The 16,930-nt window shown below is 42.3% G+C and overlaps 1 long non-coding RNA gene across 1 annotated transcript in view; it reads right to left on the bottom strand.

Annotated features, from left to right (window-relative positions):
• The window catches only part of LOC132682972 (uncharacterized), a 47,299-nt gene extending 30,489 nt beyond the window's left edge, over positions 1-16,810 (bottom strand). Inside the window, exons 1-2 of the long non-coding RNA XR_013549909.2 lie at positions 15,385-16,810; positions 6,266-6,435 (exon numbers count right to left, since the gene is read on the bottom strand). This is a non-coding gene — a long non-coding RNA (uncharacterized LOC132682972). The remainder of the gene's footprint in view (positions 1-6,265; positions 6,436-15,384) is intronic.
• Positions 16,811-16,930: the final 120 nt, after the last annotated feature.

Here is a 16,930-nt window from a genome sequence, read left to right as displayed (position 1 = left end):
TTTCATGTATTTGAGGTTCAAGGATAGGAAAAACAGATGAATGGTGACAGAAATCAGAAGAGAGGCTATTTCTGGGGAGTAGATCGGAAAGAAGCATGAGGGAACTTCCTGGGGGTGCTAGCAATGTTCTCTATCTCAATCTGGGTAATGACTGCAACACACATATAAAAATTCACCAACTGTTCACTTAAGATTAGAGCACTTCATACACACCACTGTATTTTATATTTCAATTAAAAAAAATTCAACTTCTTTTGCTAGAAGAACAGAAACAGGTAGTGTTCATTTAGTTCAGCTTTTCTACCTCTTCTTCATCACTGGTTTCCTTTGCAACTTTAAATAATATACTTAAATCTCTGGTTTCTGTTCCATCAACTTCTGCCAATGGCTCTTGCTTCTACCAAGTAAAATGAACATATTAAGGCTACTATGCTTACTCTCCCTTCTTCTTCAGTGCCTCATTCTCATCCCACTTGTTTTCAGCTGTCCTTTACATTCCTTAGAGCAATAAGAGTTACGTTCTGTCTGTAACCATAATGAAGTCTTCTGGGTTTTAAGTTATTCCTAAATGTTGAAATCCAAGAAACAAAGTTTACATTATTGTGATGATGTACATATCATTCCTGGTTGAGTCAAGTGGGATGGACAGAAAGACATGTCCTTGACAACAGGGCCAATGCCATGCCCTCTTTATAATTTGAAAAAGAATATTCTTAGCATCTAAGTCAAATCAATTCTCTTTTATTTCTGTATCAGTTAGCTACTGCTGCATAATAAATCACCCTTAAACTTAATCCTTTAAAAACAAAAATGATCTACTATTTCTTATGAGCCTATAGGTCAGCTGAGTGGTTCTGCTCATCTGACTGGGCTTGGATGATCTCCCATGGACTCACTCCCATGGTTGTGTTTGGCTGCTGGATCAGGCTAGGACAGATTGGTCTAGAATTGCCTTGGCTTTGATGACTTAGTGTTTCTCATATCCTTCTAACAGGTGACCCCGTGTTTGTACTCATGGTGGTGGCAGGGCTTCAAGAGAGAGAGCTGAAACATGAAAGTACCTTTTCACGTTTCCTTCTTGGATCATTTGCTACTGTGCTCTTAGCTAAATCAAGTCCTATGACCCAGAGCTGGGGTGTTGGTAGGGAGGCTACAGAAAGTATGGATACAGGACAGCCCTTAACTGGGCCATTAATGAAGTCACTAAGTCTGCTACACTTATATTATCAATGCCTCAAAATTATACCACGTTTTCCTTTGCTTCACTAGTATATTTATTTTCTAGTGTTTCTAATTGGTTCTTTTTTTTGTTACTGAAAGAAGAAACATATGTTTTCTTCACTACATGACTATTATTATTGACCTTCTTATTCCTTTTTTCTATTGTTTGAAATTTTTCCATGCTTCTTAAAAACATTCTTGTGAAAGCCCACTGAGTTTTTGATCTAATGTGAACTGATTGTGTTTAGGTTGGTTGAGCAGTTGATATGCTAGTTTCTTTTTACGGCATGCCTGGGGGATTCCACTGTGTCATATATATCACATCTTCTTTCTGCAGAAAGGATACATGAGGGGTGAAATTTCTAAGCCCTTTCATGTCAGATAATAAGTTTGATGACTTAATCTTGTTCCTTTATTGATGACCTGCTATTTCTTAACCTCCATGATGTTCTAAGTTTCACTTTGGTACCTCTAGACTTGCTTCTTTTTAAAACACGTTATAGCAAGAACTCAGAAGTCTCTTTCAAACCAAGGACTTATATCTTTGTAGAAAACGTTGTCCATATTTCCTTAACAAATTCCTTCCAGTGGTTTCCAAATTCTCTCTTCACTGACCTCCTATTATTTAGAGGTTAAACCTCATAGAGTAGTTTTCTACGTTTATTATCTCTCCTATTTTCCATTTCTTTGATTTTGTTCCATTTCCTAGGTGATTTCCTTTTTCCCCCTAAGTTCTCTATTGATTTTTTTATAACTGCCATTATGCTTCCAAAGATTTTCTTGTGCTCCTGACTGTTCCCACGCCCCCCGCCCCCCCACACACAGGTTCTTGTTTTATAAATGTAATAGCTTCTCAAATCTCTTTGAAGTCATTTAAGGTTTTTTGTTTGTTTATTTGATCATGCTTCTTTCTGTTCTCTGATTTATCTCCCTTTCCTCTGGGATTATTGTTCTTTTGACTTTGTCTTTCTTTTCCATTATTCAAATTTTTAAAATATTTTTTATAGTCATTTGTTAACTGTACATACCTAAGAATAAGGGCTGGATTTTTTAAGATAGTTGATACCGATTTCCTCTGCTAGTGTATGTTTTTGTCTCTTTCTTTTGGCCTCTCCCTCAGCTGAGAGTTCTGTCTAGGTGGCCAGGGCTTATTTCTTAGTAGACTTTGCTTTAGAATGAACAAGAAGGGAGTAGGTTTGAGGTTATAAGATCCAAAGATCCCAGACTGGGGAAGGCTTCATTCCTAGAGCCCTCTAGGTAGTAAACTTTCTTTAGAGAGTCTGTGGTAGATTGTTAACAGTATGGTTCCCAATGAATCACATCTCCCTCTGTCCCTGCCCCTTTAACAATGGCTTTGCAGCATCCTCATCACAAGTTGAAGTCTATTTCTCATCTCTTTTTTTTTTTAATTTTTTTTAAACGTTTATTTATTTTTGAGACAGAGAGAGACAGAGCATGAACGGGGGAGGGTCAGAGAGAGGGAGACACAGAATCTGAAACAGGCTCCAGGCTCTGAGTGGTCAGCACAGAGCCCCACGCGGGGCTCGAACTCACGTGAGATCACGCGAGATCATGACCTGAGCCGAAGTCGGAGGCTTAACCGACTGAGCCACCCAGGCGCCCAGATTTCTCATCTCTTAAATCTGGTCTGGCCTGTGACTTGCTTTGGCTAATGGGATGCAATAGAAGTAACATTATGCAAGTTCTGGAGCCTTGGTCTCAAGAGGCCTTGCAGCTTCCACCTTCCTGGTGTTAGAATGTTCCCGCCATAATGTGAGAAGGCCTGAGCTGGATAACTGAATGATGAGACACCATGTGGAGAGGCACTCAGATGACAGTCATAACTAAGGCCCTGGCCACCTCAGACTCCCCAGACCTAACAGAGCTGCCAAATGACTACAGCTGCATACATGACTCTAGGCAAGAGCCTGGCCAACCCATAAAATTGTGACAAATAATTATTTTTTTTTTAATTTTCAGCCACTAAACTCTGTAGTGGTTTGTTATGCAGCCATGATGGCTGATACAGAGCTTTTAAAATTTTGTTTTTGTTTTTGTCTGGATTGCCTGTGTTCTACATGTGTGAGGTAGATGCTAAGTGAAGATTTAATTGGTTCAGTTATTCTGAAAACATAAATTCAACTAACACGTTTTCTATCCTTCTCATTCTAGCCCTCACACCAAACATCTTATAAGCCTTGGTAAGTCAGAGATTGCTGGCCACCTGACCCAACAGCCATTCTTTCCTCCCTACTTAGTAACACAACTCTGATCTTAGCAATGCATCCAGCTAAGACAGTATATTTCTAAACCTTGCAGCCAGGGGCTGCCACATGAAAAAGGATCTAAGTGGAAGAGTTCTGTAGGATTTCCAGTCTACTTAAATGGAATTAACCTGCTAGGCAGGGTCTCTTTTTGCTCTTCTATCCTTCTTTGTGCTGCCTGGAATGTGGAAGTAATGGCTGGAGTTGGAGCTGCCACTTTGGACTATGAGATGACTTTGAGGATGAAAGTTATGCACAAAGGGTAGTAGGGCTGAAGAGGAGACTGAATCTCTGATGACACAGTGGAGCTGCCCTTTCAGCTATGCACTGCCTACCTCCACAGATTTCTTTTACATGAGAGAAGAATCAGCTTCTCTCTTGTTTAAGGTACTGCTAATTACTTATGCGCCCCTCCACACACACACACACACACCCTGCTTTATGTACTGAACCTAATCCTAACTATAATAATTTGGTTTCTGCCTGTCAGCCTGGGATCTTCCTCCACTGCATCCATCAGCCATGTGTATCTTGGGCTGCTTCTTTCTATTTTTAGAAGGTCCATTGGGCTTTAAAGTATCTTTCTTCCATGTATCACCTTAATAGGTTCAATCTTTCCTCTATCTTTCTGAAATAATAATTTTCAAAAAGTTATAGTAATGGTTTTAACATCCTTGTCTGATAATTCTAACATCTGTATCAGTTTGTATCTACTCCACTAACTGAGGTTTCCCTTTTTGGGATTTCCTACAATTAATTCTGAAAGGGCCCTATTATGTCTTAGGTTGGGCTCCCCTAGAAACAGACACTGATATAAGGACTTGAGTTGGGGGTGATGCCAGAACCAGGAGGGGAGTAGGAAAGTAAGACAGGGAGGGGAAGTACAGGGTGTGATAAGAGCAGGTTATTGTCATGGGCATTTGGGACCCACTCGCACTGGTGAGATGGTATAGAACAAAAATGTCCTCTCCAGGGGCAAGGGAACAGGGATATTTAATTTTTTTAATGTTTATTTATTTTTGACATAGAGAGACAGAGCATGAGCAGATGATGGGCAGAGACAGAGGGAGACACAGAATCCGAAGCAGGCCCCAGGCTCTGAGCTGTCAGCACAGAGCCTGACACGGGGCTCGAACTCACAGACTGTGAGATCATGACCTGAGCCGAAGTCGGACACTCAACCGACTGAGCCACCCAGGCGCCCCTAATTTTTTTTTAATGTTTATTTATTTTTGAGAGAGAGAGAGAGAGAGAGAGAGAGAGAGAGACAGAATGTGAGTGGGCGAGGGGCCAAGAGACAGGGAGACACAGAATCTGAAGTAGGCTCCAGGCTCCGAGCTGACAGCACAAAGCCTGATGTGGGGCTCAAACCCAAGAACTGCGAGATCATAACCTGAGCTGAAGTTGGATGCTTAACCGATTGAGCCACCCAAGCGCCCGGGGAACAGGGTTATTTAAACACTGACTCCCATTGGTCATTGGTTGAGGGTTGCTGGCCCATCTGTCCAGATGGGCCTGGGCAAGGCTCCAGCCCTCAGGCAAAACTTCTCAGGTGCTTGCAGTAGGAAGTGGTTGACATATCTGGGAATGGTGCGTGCTGAGGTAATATGAGCAGGACTCTGACAATGTCTGCAAAATACATTATACCTGGAACCCCAGTCTCCATTCAAAAAACAGGGAAAGAACTACCTGCCCTCTCGAAAGTGCTTTGCCTTTCCTAGTGTGAGTTTCATTGACTTGCTCTGATTCAATGGACTGTGTTCCTTCTGGTTTATTTTTATTCCTAGGCACTTCACCAAACCTTGTGGCTCTTCCAAATGTAGGAAGAGATATTTTATCCTATTATGTGTAGTCAGCTGATGGGGAAGGAGGTGCTCTTTCAAGCTCCAAAGCAGCAGAAGAACATAGCCTCCCTCCTGGCTGGGCAACCAGCCGTCTAGCCATTCCATTTTCTGTGTCATGATGTAATTTAATTTCTAAAAACAACCCAAGTCTGGAACCTGATGGCCTGGCCAAATCGGGCAAATCTTTGCAACTCAGTTTCCTTATCTGAAAAACAACAAAGAGGGTGTGGGAGGAGGTTATCTTGAGGGTTCCTGCAAGTTCAGGGACTCTGATCTGTATGTTGGCAGCTAAAGACAGTCATCTTCGTATATCACAGATTTCCACCAGGGACTGCTGGTAGGAGGCTTCCCCTTAACCCTGTCCCCAGACTTCTGGTCTCATTCCCTTTTAACTCTGTAATCCCACACCTGAGAGTACATTCCAATGAAATACCCAGAGGTCACGTGGTCAGCACGGACGGGCTTACTTACCACAAAGTCATAGAAGAATGGCCAAATGGTTTATGGCATATCCAGGTGATGGAATATAATTCAGGTAACAGAAACATTTTGAAGAACTGTCAGTGACATACAGAATCACACAGCACATGATACACTATATGAAAAACAGACACCAAATCATATATGTAGAAGGATCCCACTGGTTCCAATATATGGTTATATTATAAAAGATAGGGATTGTATTTATATAGGTTTATCTATTTTGTTTACATATTTGTAAAAGATTGGAACGTGGACTTACAGTTGATCTCTTTACATTTTCCTGTATTTTCTAAGTTTTTTACAATTACCAGAAGTATGTATTACTTTTATGAACAAAAAGAAAAGAAAGGCGTTTTCTCTTTTCGGAAGAATTAGAACATACTTGAGCCTTCTTATTTGTCTGCAAGAGCTCTAATATGGGCAGTGGCACTCTGCTGGGCGTCTTTAGCTCACTGGACTTAATTGTCATGGTCATCGTGGGTAGTTAACATTGCTACCTGCATTGTCTGCATACAGATGATGGAGTCTGATACCCTGTTCTTTCCTGTGTCTTGCAAATGCTGCTGTCTCAGTTTTCAGCTGAGTGTCAACGGCGTCATCTTCTGCCCAGACTTGTGCTGACTCTACAGGGAGAGGGTGACCTCATTTATTCTGGGTACAGTTATAGAAGGGGGTTGGGAATTGCAAATGGTGAAGGCTTCAATTCCAATTTGCTTACGCGCCACGGCCTACAGCTACAGCTACATTTTCTGCTACTTTTCCTTAAAGGCAAACAGATTCTGCAAGGCAAAAATGTGTCTTTCAAAAGACCACGCTGCATATTTTAAATATGAAACACACAGCTCATTTATGGATCTGACTTTGACTTTTGTAGCAGTGGCTGTCAGTACCCCACCCCTATGTTCTTTGCCTCCCTGGAGGACTGCCCATGTCTCCCTGTTGGAGGACACCCTCTGACCTTAGAAGTGGGTGTTGTTGGTCCACTCTTAGACAGGCCAGAAGTGTAAGAGTGCTAATTCCCTGGAACAACCCTGAGACACTGAGGGATAAGAATTGGTGTATAAATATCGCAACTCCCCCTCAGTGGGACAGTTTGGAGGCACATCCCACCCAGCACACTCTCAGAGAGGCCTGGGTGGATTAAGCCCTAATTGCTGACAACAGAAATCTGCTGTTTAATATCTGCCTTATTGGCTCTCCACCCTTCCCTCTTCCCTTATCCATTTCCTCACTATGATCCTGAATAAACTACTTGCATCAAAATCCTTGCCTTGGGGTCTGCTTTTGGGAGAATCCAAACTAAGGAAAACTCACATTTTGTGTACCTGACAATGCTCCGGGCCATTTGGAAAAAAAAGACATCCTCTTTTTTGGTGGAATTAAGGATATTATGTCCATCTACTGCATAGGCCACAAAGCAGGAAGGTGCCCTAAATTCCTACAGTTTGAAAGTCTCTAAGTTGGCTATGTTTAGCACCAGTTAAAACCCTAGGTGCCAGTAAGCAGTGAACTGTTTCCTGTTACTACAAAGGCAGAAGAACTCATTCTGGACACTGACTGCAAAAGAAAAGACAGAACCCACTTCGTTTCCCTACAGCACTGAAGACATTTCTCCTGAGGCCAGCAAGAGCTTTTAAATTACTGCACCCTAAAAATAACATTCTCACTCCTGCATGGGTTATAAAAACTGAAATGGCAGGTTACTTCCATCCACCTCCAGAGCAGCTGCTCAGGAGCTCTGAGTGTTGGGACGGATTATGCAATGACATGGTGCTATCTCCAACTGGGCAAAACAAATCACTCTTCTGTGATGGGCTTTCAAGGTAATGCAACAGGATGTTTGAGGATCTATGCAAGGAGGGAAGGGAAGGGATGAAGAGGGATGAGAGGATTAGAAATTCTGGATCACAGTAAGGGCCTGCATACCTCCCTGCTCGCTTTGGTGAGCCTCTTGCACTCTCCACTGTCACCCTGCTCCACAAGGCCCTGATCCTCTCTGCCTGCTTCTTCCTAGCTGGGAGTTTCCCCACACTACATCTGGAATTGACCGCTGCCCTAGTCTTGACCACTGACCTGGAGTTCACCACGGACGGTATTTGGAGGACACACAGGCTTTTGAGTTGCCTACTGATAAGGAGTCAAACACTATCAGCTTTGTGGAAGAAGCCAGAAGCCACAGTTGATTCCAATTCAATTCATACTATGAGTTTTTTGAGTGACAATTATGCCCCAGATGTCACTGCTATTTATCGTGACTGTGGAGCACCAGACCAGAGCAGCACCTGCACGGGAAGTCCTTCTCAGAACTTGTTTAAAATGAAACACATCACCGTTAGCTGTGACCGTCATTCTGCTATCCATCACTTTCTAAAAAGATTCTGAACTTCTGAACAAGTCTGCCACTACACTATAGGACTGCGTAATTATAGGTTGCATAGGCGTAGAAAACTAGTGGACGTAGGACGGACTCAACTAAGGAGAAATAGCAGGGTGGAGGGGACTGTACACAGATGGGGAAGGGGCACTTCTTAACCATGCCCTATTTAATATAGGCTCGATAAATGTTCATTTGAATTGAAAAAGAAAGGCTGGATACAACTACAGCTTCCTAAGGCACTGAGCATATGTTGACCCAGGACTGAGCAGATTTACGTCTGTCACCCCATTGTAACTATTAACAGCATCCCCTTTCACTCTGAAAAGTACCCGGGTCTGGAATAAATTATATGGACACTTAACCTAAGAATGACAGCTCAAAGAGGCAACTGACTTATTTGGTACCTTCCATATATGTATTTCTGGGGTAACTTCTGCTCATTGCCCAAATCTGTGAGCACATCCAGAAATTGCTCATCCTTCTTATCCCTGGTACTTTACAAATGATGGATAAATAAAGACATTGGTTGAAGGAATGAATGGATGGGAGGAGGCCCTACTTGCTGCTGGTAATTGCGGCCTGGAATCACTGCGTTAAAATGGGAAGAGACCTTCACACTCCTCTTACTTTGTAGGTGAGGAAGCTCAGTCAGAACTAGAAAGTAGCTTGCTGACTTGAAATCTCAAGATTATTACTATTCCAAGTGTGGTTAGCACACTAGTGGCAACAGAAGTACATGATAGCTTATAGACACGCAGAATCTCAGGTCCCACCCAAAGCTCATATCAACTTCTATGAAGGACTGGAGCTTTTCCCCCACTGTCAAGCTAATAAATGAGTCTGTTACTCTCATGGGTACTGACAGAGGACGCAAGACTCCTAAGTTCGAGACAAAGGATTTTATTACTCATAGTAGAGCAAGCAGCATGAGCAACCAATGCTGCTGGTCTGCACTGGGTCCACCTGCCCCTTCAAGTTCCACAGGGAAGAGGCCCAGGACACTGACTGTGACACTAATTGCATCACAGCTGAGGAACACTTAGCTTAGGGAGCTCACTGCTTTCAGAGTGAGCAGTAAGCAAGCATGCTTTTTACTTTTGGGCAGGGGGTGGGGAGGGTGGGGATGGTGCAGAGGGATTTTACCTCATCCCTCAAAGTTACTCACAGCAAAAACAACCCTAAGAAATGGCCCAGGTAACAAGGAGTCAAGGGCCTTGCATTCTTAGCATAGCCAGCAAGAACATGCAGGGTCACTCGGGGCCCCTGGCACTTTACTTCTCCCAACAACCTACTGAATCAAACACTGCATTTTAACCAGATCCCTTGGTGATTTGTTTGTATATTAAAGTTTGAAAAGGTTGCTTGCCCAAAGCATCTGGAGTTTACTAATCAAGCCACTCTTATAAGTGACGTCAGCCTAAGACTTATCACCACTGTTAGAATCCATGGCTCTTCCTCTCTGGCCTATTGGTTACTCATTCCTCAGTCATGTCTGCCTTCATCATACATTTGCATCAGGACATATCTTGAAGTATAACAGTATCTGGAAGGTGGAGGGGGAAAGAGTAAAAAAATGGCAAAGCAAAAGTGAACCTCAAAGAGAAGTCCCAAATAAGGAACTATTTTTCTCATATATCAGGAAGTCCAAAGGCAGGTAGTTCAAGCCTAATATGACAAATCCACAATGTCATTAAGAACCCATATCTCTTGCATCTCTCTGCCCTTCCATCCTTGGCATTTGACTTCCATACTCTTGACGGCAAAATGGCTATTGCATCTCCAGGCAGCACATCAGTGTTCAAGAAGGGCAAAGTCCACATGCCAAATGAGTCTCCCCCTTTCTATCATTAAAATAATAATTATGGACTTCAAGCTGTACTACAAAGCTGTAATCATCAAGACAGTATGGTACTGGCACAAAAACAGACACTCCCATCAATGGAACAAAATAGAGAACCCAGAAATGGACCCACAAATGTATGGCCAACTAATCTTTGACAAAGCAAGAAAGAATATCCAATGGAATAAAGACAGTCTCTTCAGCAAGTGGTGCTCGGAAAACTGGACAGCGACATATAGAAGAATGAACCTGGACCACTTTCTTACACCATATACAAAAATAAACTCAAGATGGACGAAAGGCCTAAATGTAAGACAGGAAGCCATCAAAATCCTCGAGGAGAAAGCAGGCAAAAACCTCTTTGATCTTGGCCTCGGCAACTTCTTACTCAACGCGTCTCTGGAGGCAAGGGAAACAAAAGCAAAAATGAACTACTGGGACCTCATCAAAATAAAATCTTCTGCACAGCAAAGGAAACAATCAGCAAAACTAAAAGGCAACCGACAGAATAGGAGAAGATATTTGTAAATGACATATCAGATAAAGGGCTAGTATCCAAAATCTATAAGGAACCTATCAAAAACTCAACACACAAAAAACAAATAATCCAGTGAAGAAATGGGCAAAAGACATGAATGGACACTTCTTCAAAGACATCCAGATGGCCAACCGACACATGAAAAAATGCTCAACATCACTCATCATCAGGGAAATACAAATCAAAACCACAATGAGATACCACCACACCTGTCAGAATGGCTAACATGAACAACTCAGGCAACAACAGATGTTGGCGAGGATACGGAGAAAGAGGATCTCTTTTGCATTGCTGGTGGGAATGCAAACTGGTGCAGCCACTCTGGAAAACAGTATGGAGGTTCCTCAAAAAATTAAAAAGAGAACTACCCTACGACCCTGCAATTGCACTACTAGGTATTTATCCAAGGGATACAGGTGTGCTGTTTTGAAGGGACACATGTACCCCAATGTTTATAGCAGCACTATCAACAATAGCCAAAGTATGGAAACAGCCCAAATGTCCATCGACGGATGAATGGATAAAGAAGATGTGGTGTATATATACAATGGAGTATGACTGGACAATCAAAAAGAATGAAATCTTGCCATTTGCAACTACGTGGATGGAACTAGAGGGTTATCATGCTAAGTGAAATTTGTTAGAGAAAGACAAAAATCATATGACTTCACTCATATGAGGACTTTAAGAGACAAAACAGATGAACATAGGGAAGGGAAACAAAAATAATATAAAACTAGGGAGGGGGACAAAACATAAGAGACTCTTAAATATGGAGAACAGAGGGTTACAGGAGGGATTGTGGTGGGGGGGGGGGGATGGGCTAAATGGGTAAGGGGCACTAAGGAATCTACTCCTGAAATCATTGTTGCACTATATGCTAACTAATTCGGATGTAAATTTAAAAAATAAAAATAACTAAAAATAAACATTTAAGATAAAGAGTAAATTTTTTTACAATTCTGACTTTTCTTCGCACACAAAAAATGTTTCCAGAAGTTTAAAATATAGGACTATCCCTAGTGTCTCCCATTTTCTGGGAGCATTGGCTTAACTAGTAATTTCTGTTACATTGGCTTAACTAGTAATAATGGGCAGTTGATGGAAATATGGGGTCCCACATACAACAGAAAGAACTACCCTATGTGATCCGGAGAAGCCTGTTGGGCTAAGTAGGAGAAAGGAAGAGCAAGAGATGTTTGATGTTGTAGTTTTGGTCTCTCCAATGGGTGGTGAAAGGTGGATATCCATTTTGATGGCCTTGACCCTATCCAAGGAACTTCCATAAACACTTCCCATGGCAGTGCAAAATTAAATTCCTGCTTCGGTCTAGCCATGGTCTGTCCTCTCAGGCAGGCAATAAACGATAAGCTGAGTTGTGAGTCAAGACTATGACACCTTCCCCCAACAGCTCTCACCCCTCCATCTTCCTCAGCTCTTTCCTACAGGGAATTTCAGTCTGTCTGCTTGCAGGGCAGATGCTCTAAACGGAAAGTGGCTGTAGTAGGTTTAGTTAAAGCAAACTGTGCATTCAGCTTTAGCCGGTTCCTACTCACTCCAAATCCAGACACCAAAGTCACCCCCAGCCCACAGATCCCTGTGTGATAAGCTGGTTGCATCAGCTGTTGTCCTCCAATTGTTAGAGAAAAATGCCAATAATTTTAGGAGCGATGCTTTAGGGCTTTTCTACTCCAAGTGTGGTCTATAGACCAGCATCATCTGGGAGCTTATTAGAAGTGCAGAATTTCCACCCTGACCTCTGATATTTTCAATAAGAAACTGCATTTTATTTTTTTTTTTTTAATTTTTTTTTAACGTTTATCTATTTTGGGGACAGCGAGAGACAGAGCATGAACGGGGGAGGGGCAGAGAGAGAGGGAGACACAGAACCGGAAGCAGGCTCCAGGCTCTGAGCCGTCAGCCCAGAGCCCGACGCGGGGCTCGAACTCACAGACCGCGAGATCGTGACCTGAGCTGAAGTCGGACACTTAACCGACTGAGCCACCCAGGCGCCCCAAGAAACTGCATTTTAGCAGGATCTCTGGTGATCCAAGTTCACAGTGAAATCTGAGAAGCCCAGCCTTAAATGTTAGCACCTTGAGGCACCTGGGTGGCTCAGTTGGTTGTGTCCAACTTCAACTCAGGTCATGATCTTGCAGTTCTCGAGTTTGAGCCCCGCATCAGACTCTGAGCTGTCAGCACACAGCCTGAGGCCTGATTGGGATTCTGTGTGTGTGTGTGTCTCTCTCTCTGCCCCTCCTGGCTTGCTCGCTCTCTCTCTCCCTCAAAAATAAACAAACATTTAAAAAAAATTTTTTTAAGTGTTAGCACCTTAAATGACAAATCATAAATCTAGCTTTCTCTGCTCATTCAGCCACTTTATGATTATAACTTGGCTACTGCAATGGAAATGCCTATCGCAACATCCTTTTCCTTGCATCTTTAAGAACAGAACCCCAATTTTATTTGGGGAAGCAGTGTGCCTTCCCAAAAGACCACAGTATCCAACTGCCCTTGCAGCTGGAGGAGGCTATGAGACCAGATTTTCAATGACATGTAAGTGGAAATGTTGATGGGCCTAATGAAAAGCCCCCAAAACAGGTGGCGTATCATTCTTTCTTCTTTCCTCCTAACTGCTGCTGACACATGAACATCATGACTGGCCTTCATCAGTCATCTTGTAACATGAAGTGGCCTGGAGCATGGAAGTCACAGGCTGAGGATGGCAGAATAAAAAGGTAAAAGCTTATATCCAGATGATACACTGAAATTACTATATCAGCCTGGAGTTGAATATGTACAGACTTCTTCTATGGAAAAGAGAAACTCTGTCTGGGTTAAGCCACTGTACTTTGGGATTTTGTGTTATAGGTTGCTGTTCTCGTTTAAGTGTCTAGAACTTACTGACCAAAAACCAAAAAAAAAAAAAAAAGCAAACATTCAGCCCCTCAACGATTAAATCTCTTCTTGTAAATTAATAAAAGGAGATTCTGCTTTCTACACCAGTCTCTCTGAACTCTGACAATGTGACTTTGTCCCTGAGAAACGATCTGGTGACTGTGTGTTGGCACAGGGGAGTAAGGGTGACGGTTGAGGAGGACCACCGGGTGGCCAGCGGATCCCTCTCCAGACAGCACCCCTCTCTCTTGCCTTTCACTTTCTTCTAACATTACTATGTACTTTTGGTGAGAAAAAAGAGAAAGAAAAGGCCTAAATAATTCCAGACGGAAAAATCCACTATTCAATAACCTCTAAGAATCGATGTATATATAAACTGTTTTCTAGGTTATGAAGAGTTAACTGGTTTTTGTGTATATGTCAATGTTCTACACAGAACTATTGTTCTAATCTTTTTTTAAAAGAGAGAGAGAGTGAGTGGGGGAGAGGGGCAGAGGCAGAAAGAGGAAAGAGAGAGAATATTAAGCAGTCTCCGCGCTCAGTGTGGAGCGTGACATGTGGCTTGATCCCATGACCCTGGGATCATGACCTGAACCGAAATGGAGAGTCAGACGCTCAACTGACTAAGCCACCCAATTTTGATATCTTAAATTCCAAACTACAGTGATATTTGTTTTATGCTTTATACCTTACAAAGCCTTTTCACATACTCAGTCTTATTTAATCTTTGATAGCTTTGTAAGAAGGTATTTGATCCACCCATTTATATACAAGGAAACTAAGATTCAGAGAGGTTAAGTAATGTGCCCAAGACACACAGCTAGGAAGTAGCAGTTATTTCATCAGGCTCCTTGCCACAGTGCCACACTCCCCTAATCCTATGCAGGGATTCACTTAATGGGGCCAGAGGATATGTGGAGGGGATATACTGGGCAAGTGGCAGATAGCGTCCTCTTTAATCACGCCATATAGACTTTGCATATTTACATACACTGTATCCTATATACACTGGCTGCAAGCTGGCTTAGTTTTTCCTTTCGGAAGAAAGGAGCTGGAAGGAGCATGAGATTACCTGCTATTATACAACTCGTCCCTCAGATGAAGATCCAGAGAAATGAAATAATTTATCTGAGATCTTAGGGTTAGATACAGGTCTTAGACTATATCCCCAAACTCCTTACCTCCAGGAGAGCAAATTCTCCTCCAGAAATATCCCCATGATTCTCAGTAAATTCTGAGGAGATCATGTTACCACAGCAATGTTTTGACCAAAATAAAGAAGTATCCTTGGTTTAGTATATCAAGATGCAACTCTGGTTGCTAGCTAAATCTGGCCCAGACTTGTACCGTTCAACACCAAAATGAATCACTGGCTGTTCTGGGACACACGTATTAGTAAGGGAATTAGTCCACTTAGAAGCCACAGCAGCTATGGTCTTAAGTCAGTACATTTGAACTACCTTGAATTTATATTTGAAAAATGTCTAAAATCAATCACCACATAGCTTTAGACATAAATATTACTCTACAGAGCTGTAGACACAAAACCAGTTTCCTAGGCGTGCTTGGGTGGCTCAGTTGGTTAAGTGTCCAACGTTGGCTCAAGTCATGATCTCACAGTTCATGAGTTCGAGCCCAGCATCTGTGCTGACAGCTTGGAGCCTGGAGCCTGCTTCGGATTCTCTCTCTCTCTCTCTCTCTCTGCCCCTCCCCTGCTCGCCCTAGGTCTCAGTCTCTCACTGTCTCAAAAATAAACATTAAAAAAAAATAAAAATAATAAATAAACAGTTTCCTATGTAATCCTGAAACTGCCAACTTCTCTTGCAGTATAGAAACATCCAGCTGTTTCTTCAACCGAGCACCAGAGGAGGAAGCAGACTTATCATAAGACTTCACATTAGATAAAAAAAAATCCATACCTTTAGATGCCAGAAGCACCTTCAGTGTGTCCAGGTGTCCCCACTACAGGAGGCAGGTTAGGCAGGTCAACCAACTGTCTGAAACAGAGCATCCCCATATGTAGCACTTGCTTATATCCATGGTGCAGATGCACAGCCAATTTCAGGCCACCAACGTGATCGTCACCGAACACAGAGTTGGGAAGAGGTGCACACATTTGCTCCAGCACTCTGAGAGACAAGGACCAAGACTGACGGGGAGATCAGTCACTTCTCTCTCATTCCAGGGCATCTGCTCCCTGTCCAGATCATCAGGCACAGTTGGCTACATTATTTAATATCTTTGTTCTTTTTTGTGCTTTGTTTTTTGGTCAAATTCATTTATTCAAGTAGATGCAAGTGAAATGTACTTCTGATCTTTCTCTCCCTCAGTTGGGAACAGGCAAAATCCTTTACACTTTCATGCTCAAAGTTGACCACTTGGATGCTATTCACCCAGGTCACTTGGGGACCAAAGGTTCCCTGATGGCCAGGCTGAACTTAAGAACAGAAGAACATGCTTGCCCGTCTCGACCTCAGCCTCTGCCATACTCCCAGATTCCTTATTACCTTTGTCCCTGCAGGTAAACAGAATGAGGAGTCAGGTTCATGCTGGCAGCAATTTTAATATCCCCAACCTGCAAAATGTGTGGATGGTAAAACTTTATTTTCCATCATTTTTACTATGTTGGTGGATATTATTTATGCAAGGCAATATATAAAGAAATGTTAGCTGTATCACACTAAAAAGAAAAAACAGAATTATAGATTTTGGATACTAACCCTTTATCCAATATGTCATTTGCAAATACCTTCTCCCATTTTGTCAGTTGCCTTTTAGTTTTGTTGTTTCCTTTGCTGGGCAGCAGCTTTTTATCTTGATGAGGTCCCAATAGTTCATTTTTGCCTCTGTTTCCCTTGCCTCCAGAGACATGTCTAGTAAGAAGCTATTGCAGCCAATGTCAAAGAGGTTGCTGCCTGTTTTCTCCTATATGACTTTGATGGTTTCCTGTCTTAAATTTAAGTCTTTTATCTATTTGAGTTTATTTTTGTGTATGGTGTAAGAAAGTGGTCCAGTTTCATTCTTTTGCATGTCGCTGTCCAGTTTTCCCAGCACTATGTGCTGAAAAGACAGTCTTTTTTCATTGAATATTCTTTCCTGCTTTGTCAAAGATTAGTTGGCCATACATTTGTGAGTCCAATTCTGGGTTCTCTATTCTGTTCCATTGATGTGAATGTCTGTTTTTGTGCCAGTACCATACTGTCTTGATGATTACAGCTTTGTAGTATAGCTTGAATTCTGGGATTGTGATGCCTCCTGCTTTGGTTTTCTTTTTCAGGATTGCTTTGGCTATTTGGGTCTTTTCTGGCTCCATACAAATTTTAGAATTATTTGTTCTAGCCCTGTGAAAAATACTGAGGTTATTTTGATAGCAATTGCATCCCCAATGTTTATAGCACTGCTGTCAACAATAGCCAAATTATGGAAAGAGCCCAAATGTCCATCAACGGATGAATGGATAAAGAA

This window comes from Panthera onca, chromosome C2 (genome assembly GCF_046562875.1).
Source record: "Panthera onca isolate mPanOnc1 chromosome C2, mPanOnc1 haplotype 2, whole genome shotgun sequence".
In the NCBI taxonomy this organism is placed as follows: domain Eukaryota; kingdom Metazoa; phylum Chordata; class Mammalia; order Carnivora; family Felidae; genus Panthera; species Panthera onca.
The sequence above is the reverse complement of the archived record's forward strand: the minus strand, read 5'-3'. Positions and strand labels throughout refer to the sequence as shown.